Source organism: Eretmochelys imbricata, chromosome 3 (assembly GCF_965152235.1).
Source record: "Eretmochelys imbricata isolate rEreImb1 chromosome 3, rEreImb1.hap1, whole genome shotgun sequence".
Lineage (NCBI taxonomy): Eukaryota > Metazoa > Chordata > Testudines > Cheloniidae > Eretmochelys > Eretmochelys imbricata.
In genome coordinates, this window is record NC_135574.1 from 134,218,371 (window position 1) to 134,232,907 (window position 14,537).

Consider the following 14,537-nt stretch of genomic DNA (forward strand, 5'->3'; position numbering starts at 1 on the left):
TAGTTGTGGATAGGCTTAGGCCTGCCTGTTCCAGTTGCCACAACAGATACACACCTGACTTCCTCGAATGAGGTAGGGGTCCTACAGACAAGAGCCTCCTGCGCTACACCACCATGATACGTCTCCAAAGCAGATCCATTTTGAGCACTGAATGAGGCAAGGGTTTGGAGTATATGCAGTTAGACTGTATTCTTATGCATAAAGGTGCCAAATTAAGGTTGCACAGGCAACCTTAATTCTGGCATGTGTTTGACTTTGCAATTTTAATGTTATTTACATGCACAGAATGACACTAAATTTTATGTAAAGAAGGCTTGGATGTTTCGCTATAGACTTGTATGCTTTTTCGGAGACCTTCAGTCTATATCTGTCTTCAGTTGAGAGTGATGGTAAATTCTTAGACATCTTTTCTCAATCATACCTCACTTGCATGGTTTCTCTCATCTTTTTTTGGTGGGTGTGGGAAAGGAGGAGACATGATGGGCAAGACCTGAGCCACTTCTAATTTAAAAACATTAAAAACCAACTTGAGGCTTTGTATCATAAATCAAAAAAGGCACACGCCCATTTTATTTCCCATTGCGGGTACTCTTATCCCTTTCTTTGAAGTCTACTTCTTTACCCCCGGTCCACAAATCTGAACTCTCCAGCTCTCTAGCAGTGTATGCTTAGCCTAGGAGCTTTTAACTTTCTTTTGGAACTAAGTTGGAAGTTATGTAGATGGTGCCAAATTAGTTACCATTGTTTAAGAAAGAAATGGTGAAAATTGCATTGTCAACAGGGAGTTCTTGTTAAGCATGACAGTGTGGAAGCTGGATATTTGGGAGAAAACTACATGTTACCCCACCTCCAACTGTTCTTTCTTGGTATGAAAGTTACCTAGGGTTGTCACCATGTTACTGAAAGCACTATGATCTTGTTTGCAGTGAGCCACACCTGAAAAATCTTGCATTAGGCCCTCTCCACTGGGACGAGCCACAGTAGAAGCACTAAACTATTGGTCCTAGTGCTGTTGGTCACCTCTTTTTTGGAGTGTTTTTTTTCACCAGTATTAATGGCCAGTTCACACTAGTCTTCTGCTCCTTATTACCAGTAGAGTTAGGTGATTTTTCAGAAAAAGCTTAGAGTGGACGCAGCCAGCAGGATGTGTTGACTTTGAAATTGCGTTCTGTAGAGGACTGGGGCATAGGAAGTCTGGCCTAGCAGTTACAGCTCAGCAAGGATCCGCACATCAGGGATGGTAGTCGGTGAGCAGGGGTCGGAGGAATTGCTAGAGCCGGGTTCAGTAAGCCAGGGTCAGAGTCGTATGCCAGTTAGAGGTAGTACCAGGATGGAGTCAGGAGGCAAGAGTCAGGTTCATAGTCAAGCTGGGGTCGGAGAGGGGGATGAGGTGAGGTCTGAAGTTGCGACAGGCCAAAAGTCTGTGTGGTTGCCCAGACAACTTCCTTGGGCACCCTCCAAGATTAAATAGGGCACTAGGGCACTTGGCCACTCAGATCTGCAGGGTACTGTCACTCCTGGGTTCCTGGCATGGTACTTCCTGTGGCACCTATGATCCATAGTGCTCCCTGGCTGTGGCTCCACGTGATCTCACAGTGGAACATCAGCAGTCCCAGGTTATAGTCCACAGATCCTTACACTTTCACTTCCCTCTGTAGCCCAGAGGGTTTTTTGGTGTAATGTGTTTTTTAAATATGAATATTGGAAGGAGTCTGGTGTACCTGTGAAAACCTGTTTGTTTTTGAGGGAGAGGGTTGACTGTTAGTTGACTCTCAGAACTGTAGAGTCATAATAATGCATTGAAAATGTGATGTGATAAGTACTACAATATTAAATAATGTTAAGACAGTAGTGTGGAAAACAGGCCTGTTACCTTTATACTGTCTGCTAAAATCTCTCTTCTGAAGTATGTTGAGGGGAAAAAAGGTACCATAAATAACTTTTAGAACTCTTAAGACATGAAAGGGAGTGAACTGTTAATATAAGCTTCTGGTGGTGTTTGGTGCTCTGCCTGTGGCTTTGTCTCCATCACAATGCATTTATTAAATCAAAAAGACACCCTGGTGTTTTAATACTATAATAAACCTGGCATAACACAGAACTAGGATTAAGACACATTGATCTAACAGTCTTAAAAATTATTTCACCATCTGTTAAACCTTTAACATTGCAGAGCAATAGTCAGCATGCTAGTTTAACTCTTATTTTTGTAAGTAAAGAATGCTTTGGTTTAGGCCCTAAATTTCAAAATTGGATTTCTTATTTTCCAACCGATAGTCTACTGTAAGACTAACTGGATATTTATCATTAAATTTTCCTTTTTTCTGGTGCGCGCACACATTTCCCCCCCCCCCCCCCCGGATGTCATTATTCATCTCTTCATACCATGGTAATAGAGTCGTTCATCTAATTGGTCAGAAATAATCCTAATATAAATAAAGTTACCATAACGAACACAAGCAAACTTTATGCAGATGGTGTTATGGTATTAACGCTACTAGAATTTCAAGAAGAAATCTTAAGGTTTGGCAAAACCTCAGGATATTAAAAAACTGGCAAATCAGAGCTCCTAGACATAAGTGTGCTCTCTGATCTATGGAAAGATATGAAAGATAATTCCAAATACAAATTGGTAACTACTTCAGTAAGATACCTGGGAATACACATTCCTAAAAGCTAGCAAGACATAATAATTATGCTCCATTGATTTGAGTATCAAAACATATCTGGAAAATTGGTCAAAATACAGAATTCCATAGCTATGCAAAATTGCATCAGTTAAGATGAGTATCTTACCCTAAATTAACATCCTTTTCCAAACAGTTCTGGTTTTAGTTCTGTGCAATTCCTGATTAAACTAAATTGAGGAAATAAGAAGTCCAGGGTTAAGCAGTCTAGTTTAGAAACCATGGCAAAAACTATTTATTCTATCAAACATTAAGCACCATTTATAAAGCTAGTCAAATTAGAAGCCTAATGTACTGGCTAATGCCAAACCCTAATAAGCAGCAGGTAGACACAGAATGATTTCATTTTGAGAAATCAAATTCACCTGATTCCCTGGTTAAACATTGATTTTGACCTATAAGAGATTTATTTAATCACCCTTTTATGAAAGCAATAGTAGAAACTTGGGATAATTTATTTAGAAAGCTAAGCCACTGCTCATAGTAGATAATACGGAATTTAACCCCAGTAAAAGCCTGGGAAGTTTTGATGTTTAGGAATTTATAGGTATATCAACTTGGCCAGCTGTTTTGAAACCACACATTTTGATTGCTTGAGGGTACACAACTTGCCAGAAGACACCAAAATTCCAATATATCAATACCAATAATTGAGAAATTTGCATACCCACCCACACAAAAAGGCAAACCTAAGCAGAAAACTGATGGAATTTGAAAAACTATTCACTACATCTGTGAAACACAAAGGATTACTCTCCATTCTATATAATCTCTAGTTTAGAGGAAATAGCTATGTTAATGAAAAGATGAAAAGTTGATGTAGGCATAGACACAAACTTTTGACTATGAAGGGAGAAACCCCTTTGACAATAGCCAAAGTTAAACTCAAAATTAAGATATTAAAATAAAGGAGGCAGAAGGAGAAAAGCTTCATCTGTAGAGTTTTGATAGGAAACAGGTCACACATCTAAATGTAAGAAAAGCAAAAATTTATAGATAAACATGAGATGAGACTTCAACTGATACTATCAAGTAAAAAGAAAAGACAGTAGAAAAGCATCAACCATAATGTGATCAACGTCACTAGGTTTGAAGAAAGCGACTAGTAGCAGGACTTGTTAATACAGCTTTAAGGATTTCCATATGCCAACTTAGTTATGTATTTGTATATAATACTAAGTTTATCTCTAGATTGCTGTTATAAAAGAATGGAGGTGTTAATTTTTTTTAATGCTGTTGCTGATTTGAACCAAATGCACGGAAAAGAATCCTATAGATGCACCTTATGCAACCAGACCATGACCCTGGGTAGCTGCCTCAGTTAGTGGAGAAATCTGCTTTAAAGAGTTATTTTGGAGGCGTAATTCTAAAGGACAGTGAGGAAAATTCTGTGTGGGGGTGTTATTCAGTTGTCCTCTTCAAAGTTATATGAAAGTTGCTGAAGTGCTGCAACTATCCACACATTAGCAATATATCCCATGATTTTCTAGGGAGAGGAAGATGGGGGTTGGAGGCATGAGGAGCAAGAATCAAGAAATACCAATCAAGTTGTGCTACATCTACCCTAAAAGATGATGTGGGAAACTCTCATAGAGAATGTGAGTGAAATGGGCATCCAGTTGTTAGACTAGTACCTGGAAAACTTAATCCTCCTTTCTTAATGCTAAGGTTTTATTCCTACCGGGCCCCATCTTGTTATAGTAGTGATGGTAGAGGGAGAAGGAAATACTTCCCAGATTTTGGATGTTTCATATGTTTGATTTTTATTTAAGCTAGCTAACTTTCTCTTTAAAAATTTGTATTTAAAATAATAGCATTGGAAAGGTTGTCTTCTTATCCAGAGCTGCTACTTGTTTGAGTATTAATAATGCCTTCTGATTTTTCAAATAAAATTAGGTTTCAGAGTAGCAGCCGTGTTAGTCTGTATTTGCAAAAAGAACAGGAGTACTTGTGGCACCTTAGAGACTAACAAATTTATTTGAGCATAAGCTTTCGTGAGCTACTGCTCACTTCATCGGATGCATGCAGTGGATCCGATGAAATGAGCGGTAGCTCACAAAAGCTTATGCTCAAATAAATTTGTTAGTTTCTAAGATGCCACAAGTACTCCTTTTCTTTTTGCAAATAAAATTAGGTGGCTGGTAGTGTTCTGGTTAAAATCAGCTTGTTGCCATCAAGAATTACAGCTGTAAATGCATTGTGGTCTGCCTTGCTTTATAATAAGCTCTTTCTACTCTGAAGAGTAGACCACAATATGCCTTCAGCTAGATAATTGCTCTAGTGTCTGGCTTTTCCCAGAGTGACTGACAGAGCAGTAATAATACACAATGGTGGGTTTTTTAAAAAAAAAAAAGACTGAACACATCTGGTAAAGACTTTAAAATCTAAAACTACACTCCTTTTCCTTTCACTCTCCCCCAGATAAATTCCCAGTGCCATTTAAAACATCTGTTTCAGACCTGTCAGTTTTCTATCTGTATGTTTTCCTTAAATGTCTGTCTTTTCTCCTCTATTTGATTGTCCAGGCAGGCGGCAAGGAAGGTAGTGGCATGCTGTTGTGCATATACTCGTTATATTAGTATGGCCTTTCAGAGGCTTTTCGTTCCTTGCCTTTATGCTATAGCTGTCAGCATTTTTCAAAAACAGGGAAATGGAGCAAGTACACAAACTAAACTACACCAGTATCCCTGACTTTACTGACTCCTTAGAACAGCAAGATGGAGAGATGTGATAGTGTTTCTTCAAAAAGTGGGTCACAGGAAATCTGAAAATAAAGGGAAAGATGAATGCTTTTCTGTACAGATAGTGTTCTTTCTCCTTGAATACAGTGCCTAGACAGCCTTACTGTTTAGGGTAGACTAGTCTTAACAATTCAAATACTTGTCTAGGACAAGTGACTAAAATATGCTAAATCCTTCATATAATTTCATACTAACGCAGAGCTGTATACCTCATGGTTAAATCAGTTATTGAACATTAAATGTTCTGTAAGCTTATTTTTAGGAAACCTGCTATAACAGCAGAAATAGCTGTCTGTGTTAAAACCAACTGTTCTCTCCGTAGGCATGTAATTCACTAAGGCGGAAGCCAAGTAAACAGTGTTGCTATGGGTTTGGTATAGTAGGTGTCTTACAACATGGCAGTAAAATTACTCAAGTGCAGTATTACCTTTGAATAGTCCTCCCCATAGAAATATTGAAATACTTCACCAGCAGACAACACTGTTCACTAAATGTACACAGTTGTAGGATATATTCAGTATCTTGAAACTGCAGGCTTGGTGCTGCTTTTTTACCCCAGTTTGATCTGCTCCAAGAAAATCTCCTAGAAAATTAAAGCACCTTGTTGGAGAATTCTTAGCTCATTTATCAGGAAATGTGAAAACTTACAGCACATAGCTGAAATGTGCTTGCTTGTCCCATTTGTTGAGTGTCTGGTACAGATAAGTTTGTTATAACTCAAGTCCTCTTAATGTGACTGAGGACCAATTTGAAAATTGTATTTGCACTTCATAGAATACCAGGGTTGGAAGGAACCTCAGGAGGTCATCTAGTCCAACCCCCTGTTCAAAGCAGGACCAATCCCCAACTAAATCATCCTTAAGTGTGTACCTTCTACTGTTACAGTGAATACAGAAATAGCTTATAACAAGAGGTAGAAGGTGAGACTTTTTTTTAAAATTTGTGCACTGTTTCATTGTTTCTAGTCAATTGCACTTCGTCTTATGCATTAGCATGATGACTTTATTCTTAATCATAATATCAATCATAAGACATCTGTGTACCCTGGTGATTTTAATAGCCACGATATACCATGGGGCTATTTAACAGATAGTGCTGCAGGTGAACAGCTCAGTGAGCTGTTCAATGCAAAGCAAAAGGGTACCTTCCATTCAGCCTGAAGAAGGAAAAAAGAATAGACACTTGACTTACGTTTTGTGTCCATTGACTCCAGCAGATCACCACTTATTGCCTTTCAAACTGTCCTGGACCACTTCCTGCACAGTCAGCACTGGCCAGTAGTGGTGGTATACATTGTTTTCAAACTCTTGTCACTACCAGCGTCTCAAACATCAGTATCATACCAAAAAATTCTAAAAACTTTGACTCTTTCACAAAGCTGCTTATTGAAGCCTCAAAGAAGAATATCACCCTTGGTTACAGGAACTTCTTTATGTCATGATGGAGTCGAGAGAGCAAAACTCCTAAGGGAGTATGAAGCTACTGGTGACCTGGACTTAGCCACTGCTCTACTGGAGTTGACGATGGAGTCTACAACAGTGGTACCCAACTTTATTACACAAGAGGGCCACATAAACCTAAGCACAACCTTGTGTGGGTCAAACAGATTCTACATATTTGAATAAGCTTTAAAGTTGCCTGTACTGATTTATAGTTCATCTTATTTTGTGTCTATTTAGATAGACAATACTGTACGTCGCTTGTTTCTGTTTACACACCTGTGTAAACTAAAATGTTCTAAACGTGACACAATGCTAATAAATCTCCCTTTAGTATATTGTGTTGAAGCAGGCTGCAGGCCTTCTGAAATGCTCTGGCGGGCTGTAGGTTGGGCACCCAGGTCTACAAGATGACAACAATGTACAGCAACAGTGGAGGCCACAAACTTAGTGCACTCAAGCTGGAAAGCATGGACCCTTCTGTGGTACCTAGGTGAAGTAGTGCGCATACCACGTCACTGTGAGCAGCATTGCTAGCCACCTACCAAAAAATTCCAAAATTTTTGTAAGCTGACAAAACAAAAAGAGGCAAAAACACCTCTTACAGAATTCTGCCCACAAAGTGCCCCTTCATCAAGTCTGTCAGTCTTTATAAGAACTGAGATTGATGCTGGCATTGACAGATGGCACAATTAATGGCAGCGCTACTTATTGTAGTCCTCGCTGCCAGCAAACTCCCAACTACTTTGTGACAATCTTAGGACTGAAAGGGACCTCGAGCGGTTATCCAGTAGAGTCCCCTGCACTCATGACAGAACTAAACATTATCTAGACCATCCCTGACAGGTGTTCGTCTAACCTGCTCTTAAAAATCTCTAGTAATGGAGATTGCACAACCTCCCTAGGCAATTTGTTCCAGTGGTTAACTACCCTCACAGGACGTTTTTCCTAGTGTCCAGCCTAAACCACCCTTGCTGCAGTTTAAGCCCCCTTGCTTCTTGTCCTATCCTTAAAGGTTAACAAGAACAATTTATCTCCTCCTCTTTGTAACAACCTTTTAATGTACTTGAAAACTGTTATGTCCCATCTTTTCTTCTCCAGACTAAACAAACCAACTTTTTTCAGACTTCCCTCATACGTCATTTTTGTTGCTCTTCTCTGGACTTTCTCCAGTTTGTCCAAATCTTTCCTGAAAGGTAGCCTTCAGAACTAAACACACTACTCCTGTTGAGGCCTACTCAGCGTGGAGTAGAGCAGAAGAATTATTTCTCGTGTCTTGCTTACAACATTCCTGCTAATACATCCTAGCGTGATTGGTTTTTTTTTTTGCACTTATTACATTTTTGACTCATATTTAGCTTGTGATCCACTATGAACCCCAGATCCCTTACTGCAGTACTCCTTCCTAGGCAGTCCTTTCCCATTTTGTATGTATGCAACTGATTATTCCTTCCTAAGTGGTGTACGTTGCATTTGTCTTTATTGAATTTCATCATGTTCGCTTCAGCGTGGTATCGTCCATAAATTTTTATGTGTACTCTCTCTATGCCATTATCTAAATCATTGATGAAGATATTGAAAAGAGCCATGTGCGACCCTACTCAGTATGCCCTTCCAGCTTGACTCTGAACTACTGATCGCTACTCTCTGGGAATGGTTTTCCAACTAGCTATGCACCCGCCTTCCAGTAGCTTCATCTTAGTTGTATTTCCCTAGTGTGTTTATGAGGTCATGTGAGACAGTATCAAAAGCCTTTACTAAAGTCAAGATGTGCCACATCTTTTGCTTCCCCATCCACAAGGCTTGTTAACCTGTCAAAGAAAGCTATTAGGTTGTTTTGACCTTTTTTCCTTAACAAATCCATGCTGACTGTTATCACTTTATCTTCTAGGTGTTTGCAAATTGCTTAATTATTTGCTCCATTACTTTTCTGGGTCCTGAAGTTAAACTGACTGGGGTCTGTAATTCTCCAGTTGTCCTTATTTCTCTTTTTATAGATTGGTAGTATATTTGCTCTTTTTTCCAGTCCTCTGGAATCTCTCCTGTCTTCCCTGACTTTTCAAAGATAATCACTAATGGTCATATCTCCTCAATCAGCTCCTTAAGTACTTTAGGATGTATTTAATCAGGCCCTGGTGACTTGAAGACATCTAACTTGTAACTTAAAGTAATTTTTAACTTATTTCCATATTTTAGACTCTGAATCTGCTTCATTTTCACTGGCATTCACGGTCAAATGTCCAGGCACTACTAACCTTTTGGTGAAAACTGAAATGAAGTCATTTAGTACTTTGATATTTCCACACTTTCTGTAACTGTGTTCTCCCCCTCATTGAGTAATGGGCCTGCCCTGCCCTCGGTCTTGCTCTTCCTTCTATGCATTTGTAGAATGTTTTCTTGTTACCCTTTATGTCTCTAGCTAGTTTAATCTCGTTTTGTACCTCAGCCTTCCTAATTTTGTCGATACATGCGTATTTGTTTATATTCATCGTTTGTAATTTGACCTAGTTTCCACTTCTTGTGGGACTTCTTTTGAGTTTCAGATCATTGAAAATCTCCTGGTTAAGCCAGGGTTGTCTCTTGCCATACTTCCTATGCATTAGGATAGTTTGCTCTTGTGCTTTTAATAATGTCTCTTTGAAAAACTGTCAACTGTCTTGAACGGTTTTCCCCCTTAGACTTGCTTTCAATGGGATCTTACTTACCAAATCCCTGAGTCTGCCTTTTTGAAATCCATTGTCTTTACTGGGCTCTTTCCCTCCTACCATCCTTTAGAATCATGAACTCTACCATTTTATGATCACTTACACCCTAGCTGCCTTCCACTTCGGGTTTCAAATTCTCAACTAGTTCCTCCCTGTTTGGTCAAAAACAAATCTAGAACAGTCTCTCCCCTAGGAGCTTTCTCCACCTTCTAAAATAAATTGTTTCCAATCCATTCCAAGAACCTGTTGGATAATCTGTGTCCTGCTGTGTTGTTTTCCCAACAGATATCTGGGATTAAAGTCCTCCATCGCCACCAAGGTCATCGCCATTTTAAAACCTGGTGTGACTGGACTCCCGGGAGCGCTGCTGAGGTCACTCAATTAGGGTGAACTGCAAAGAATGGGGCAGATAATCCCCAAAGCTGGTGGATATTTTCTGTACTTACATTTACCAAGCCAGCACAAAACAGCTTCTTTATTACCTCAGTGGTTGCCCAGAAGCCAACAACACAGTTCCCTTGAAGTAACCCAGCCTCAGGCCTCCATCCAGGTACCCAAGTCAAATATGATTATTTCTGAGACTCTTATTTCATCATATAAAAGCAAAGGTTCTACCAATCCTAAAGGATCAGACACATTACCTCCCAGGTTAATGAATATTCCGGATCTTATCCAAATACACGCTTACAGTCAATTATTAATGAAACTAAAATTTATTTAAAAAACAGTATACATACAGACATGAGTTCAATTCCTGAAGTTCAGATTTATAGCAGAGATGGTAAGCTTTATAGATGGAAAGTTCTATTTTATTTTAGTCCATAGGTTATAGTCCAATGTCCAATATATTCAGGGTGGACCAGTCAGCACTGGGATCTCAATCTTGTGGCTTAAGCTTCTCCTGTATTGAAGCCTCAAGCAGATCTGAGATGACAGGATCGGGACCCAGAGGTCTTTTTATATCATTTTCTAGCAGCCTGTTTACCCATACAGTCCTAGGTAAACAGTAAGTTTTCGATTCTGTTTCCTGAACACCACCAGTAATTAGTTACAAAAATTAACATAGGGCAATTTATTCATTAGACAGTCTATTACAAACTTCAAAGAGAGATATAGACAATGACATTATTTCACTCAAGATTAATCTAAATGTTAATATTCCCTTTTGATCTCTGAATTAATAGTGATAGTGACAGACCGGAACAGTCTGTTTATGTGGCTGTCCTCTAAGATGCATGCAATTAGTATAACCTCTGATTCTTTAATACAGGTTTGCATTTCAAAGTTCTAGCCTATCCAGCCTTAATTACCATTTCTAACATGTTTCTACAGGCTGACTCTGGGTTAATTAGCCTACAGGGTACTTAACCCTTTCCAGTCATGGGCTACATTCTTTATAAGAGTCGTTGCAAGTATATAACAGTGGTAGAAATAATGATTTGCATGGTTATATTTTAATTACACAATGTCACACCTGGAAAAGCATTTGGTGACCCCCAAAAGCTACTGCCCTGTGTATGTTGTACAGAGGAGAGAAAATTACTGGAGCAGGCAATCCTGGCAAGGCAGACCACGGTTCCCGCAGAGTGATCAGGTTTCAGGGCAAGGCAAAGCTGCTGTGACCAGTTGTTTGCACTGATTACACATATTGAGGCCAGCTTTCAGCAGGCACTTTAAACAAGTGCAACTTGTCATCTGCCTGTGACGCTATCTGGCATAAAGGGCTCTGCTGAAGCTATCCAACCTGGTCAGTGCAATCAGATGGTTTTGATTCATTAGGTCAGTGGTTTTTGGACAGAATGTTCCATTTCCATCAGCAGTCAAGTTGGCAAAAAGGCGAATCTGTACAATGGCCTCCCAAGGGATCCGTTTATTCCCCAGCCAAGTAGTGGGTACCTGTTCAGGGAAAAAGCTTGCACACAGACCTTGTTGATATCCAACTAAATGTGTCTGAGACTTGTAACTGGCACCCTGAAGTCCATTGTAATGCCTTGGTTTCCAGGCCTCTCAAACATCCTTCCTCCAACCAACCAGTGAGAGAGGAATATGTTGCATAAGTACAAGAAAGCTGTTACTAACCAAAGCTCCCGCTCCATGACAACCTGAACTTTTTCACCTGCTTCACACTCCTCTTAAGCCCTGCTGACCATTCTGAGCATCTAGAGAAGCTCTTCTCTTATCCAACTTCAACCCTGGCAGATGCAATGGGCAGGCTCTGACATAAATAACGTGCACCATGTAGATGATCCCACCATTAAACCTCTCCTGGTGTCTTGCTCTGCTAAAGACAATGGATGAGTATCAGCCGTATTAGGACGTTACATGGATTGCTTGCACCTGCTGCACTAAAGAAGAATCAAGGATTTGCCACAGCATGAATGCGGAGACCTCCAAACTGTGAACCAAGTGCCCCACCTTTTCATTTACAGGAGCTATAGCGTCTCCTGAAGCCGTCAAATGGATTTCAGACCTTTCTATTAACTTATAAATGTTGCTATTTCAATATGAAAGATGATTACTTTTGTGAACTTCTCTGAGGGGAACTCATCTGTATGCTGTTCTCCAGGCTCTGCAGTGTGAGTACCATGGTAACTTTTTTGCTGCTGTTTTGAAGTTTGGGACCAGAAGGATGTTTACTTTCCTGGACCTCTGCACAGGATGGAGAGAGAACTCCTCTCTTTGCTCCCCAGGACCCTCAACATAGATATGGGGCACTATATTTAGTGCTTTGCCCCTGTGCTCATCAACAGGTTCCAGAGGTAGTTTGGGGGAGAGCAAGCCCCCCTGAAAAGTAGATTATCTTGAGTAAGATCCCTACCACAGGACAGGTCCAGAAGCCAAGAGACTGTGGATGTGGAGGAGAAAGTAGAAGCCAAACCCGGCACTGGTCTCCCCCAGCAGAGGAGAGGCAGTGTTGGAACTGGAAGGGACCACACTCACAAGAGGAACCAGAAGGAGCAGGGGACAGGAGGTAATGGGGGTCCTAGTCTCCTGAGGAGATAGGACAGTGGGAGCATCTGGGCTGAGACCAGGAAGCAGGGTTGCTTATCCTGTTCCCATAAAGAAACCTGGACCATGTGAGTTGAGTTTGGAAGAGGCATGCTAGTAGGGATCCTCAGCCCAACTCGCTCCACAAAATCTGTGGCCTGGAGCAGATAGGCTGAGAAGACAGGAGAGATTGCCCTCTGCCTGCTGGGAAGACCACTGAGAGTGCCCCCCGCCAGCACAGGCTAGTCTGGGAGGGCTGGTGGGCACAAGGACTTTGTCATACCCAGCATCCACCCATCTTCCATGGGAATAAAAGAGCCAAGAGCTGCTGGGTCTTTAAAGAAAGGGGTGGCTGACCTTTGCCTCCTGGGAGTGCATGCACAGCAAGGGGCTTTGACCCTCTCGTGAAAATTCCCGGTGCCCCATACTGTTCATACTCCCTGTTCTGGGTAGGTCCTTCACACATCAATAGGAGAGACACTTTCTAAGTTAAACAGTCAAACTTTTTAAAACACTTGCAGGATGCTCAGAGCTTGGTCATTGTCCCCAAAACTAATTGTCATGTGAAATTGATCAGTTTCAAGTTGTCCTTTCTTTAATTTTGCTCTGCAAAGAATAGGGTAAAAACAGCCTGAAACCTGATTCTGGCATGCCCAGCTTTGGGGTTTGTATAGAGCTATTTTCACAGGAACTCTTAGTAAGCACTGACTTAATATTATTTTGAAATTGTCAAGGGTCTTAAACAAACTTGTTCCTTCAGGAAGCTGAGCTCAGGATAATCTGAACTCTCTCTTTATATTAAAAGATCTCTGTTTTAGTGTTCTCACTAATTGATCTGGCAGTTACTATTAATTTTTTAAAAAAAGTATAGGCATATGCATATTAATGTGCATTAAACTGATTAAAATTTTATTTTCCTACTTTCTGATAAAACAGCAGTTAGACTTATTAGCTTGGCTCCTCTAAAAGCGAAATTTGGACTCTAAATCTTCTTTCATCTTTCTGAGAAAGTGGTGATTGCTTGCTCTATGTTGATTCATTCTGAGAATCAAGTATTACTATTAGGGTATGTCTACACTACGAAATTATGTTGAATTTATAGAAGTTGGTTTTTTAGAAGGCGTTTTTATATAGTCAATTAATGCTCTAAGTGCATTAACTCGGTGGAGTGCTTCCACGGTATCAAGGCTAGCGTCGACTTCCCGCAGTCTCCTCCGCCTATTGGAATTCCAGGTTGAGATCCTAATGGGGCAAAAACATTGTTGCTGGTGGTTCTGGGTACGTGTCGTCAGGCCCTCGCTCACTCCCTCCGTGAAAGCAACGGCAGGCAATCATTTCGCACCTTTTTTCCTGAGTTACCTGTGCAGTCGCCATACCATGGCAAGCATGGAGCCCGCTCAGCTCACTGTCACCGTACGTCTCCTGCATGCTGGCAGATGCGATACTGCATTGCTACACAGTAGCAGCCCATTGCCTTGTGGCAGCAGACAGTGCAATAGGCCTGATAACCATTGTCGTCATGTCCGAGGTGCTCCTGGCCGCCTCAGTAAGGTCGGTCAGGAGCGCCTGGGCAGACATGGGCACAGGGACTGAAATAGAAGAGACTCAACCAGGTTATTCTCTTTAGTCCTGCTGGCAGTCCTACTGCACCGTCTTCTGGCGAGCAGCCAGGAGATGAGGATGGCTAGCAATCCTACTGCACTGTCTGCTGCCAGCCAAAGATGTAAAAGATAGATGGAGTAAATCAAAACAAGAAATATACAAAAGAAATCTGGTGTTCATTTGCTCCCCCCTCCCTTCCCTCCTTGAAATCAACGGTCGACAGTCGTTTTGGTGAGGTCTGTCAGGGGCACCTTGAAAAGTTTAATGGAGATTCAGTCCTGCCTGAAATACTGGGGGAGGGATAACTCAGTGGGTTGAGCATTGGCCTGCTAAACCCAGGGTTTTGAGTTCAATCCTTGAGGGGGCCATTTTTTG

General features: G+C 40.9%; 1 protein-coding gene across 6 annotated transcripts in view; it reads left to right on the forward strand.

Annotated features, from left to right (window-relative positions):
* The window catches only part of GGPS1 (geranylgeranyl diphosphate synthase 1), a 62,987-nt gene that overhangs the window by 31,364 nt on the left and 17,086 nt on the right, over positions 1-14,537 (forward strand). The window contains exon 1 of one of the 6 annotated variants that reach the window (XM_077813442.1): positions 9,877-10,122. The exons of the other annotated variants lie outside the window; for them this stretch is intronic. The gene's annotated coding sequence lies outside the window, so the exon portion shown is untranslated. Of the gene's footprint in view, positions 1-9,876; positions 10,123-14,537 lie in introns of those variants that run through there. 6 annotated transcript variants of the gene reach the window in all.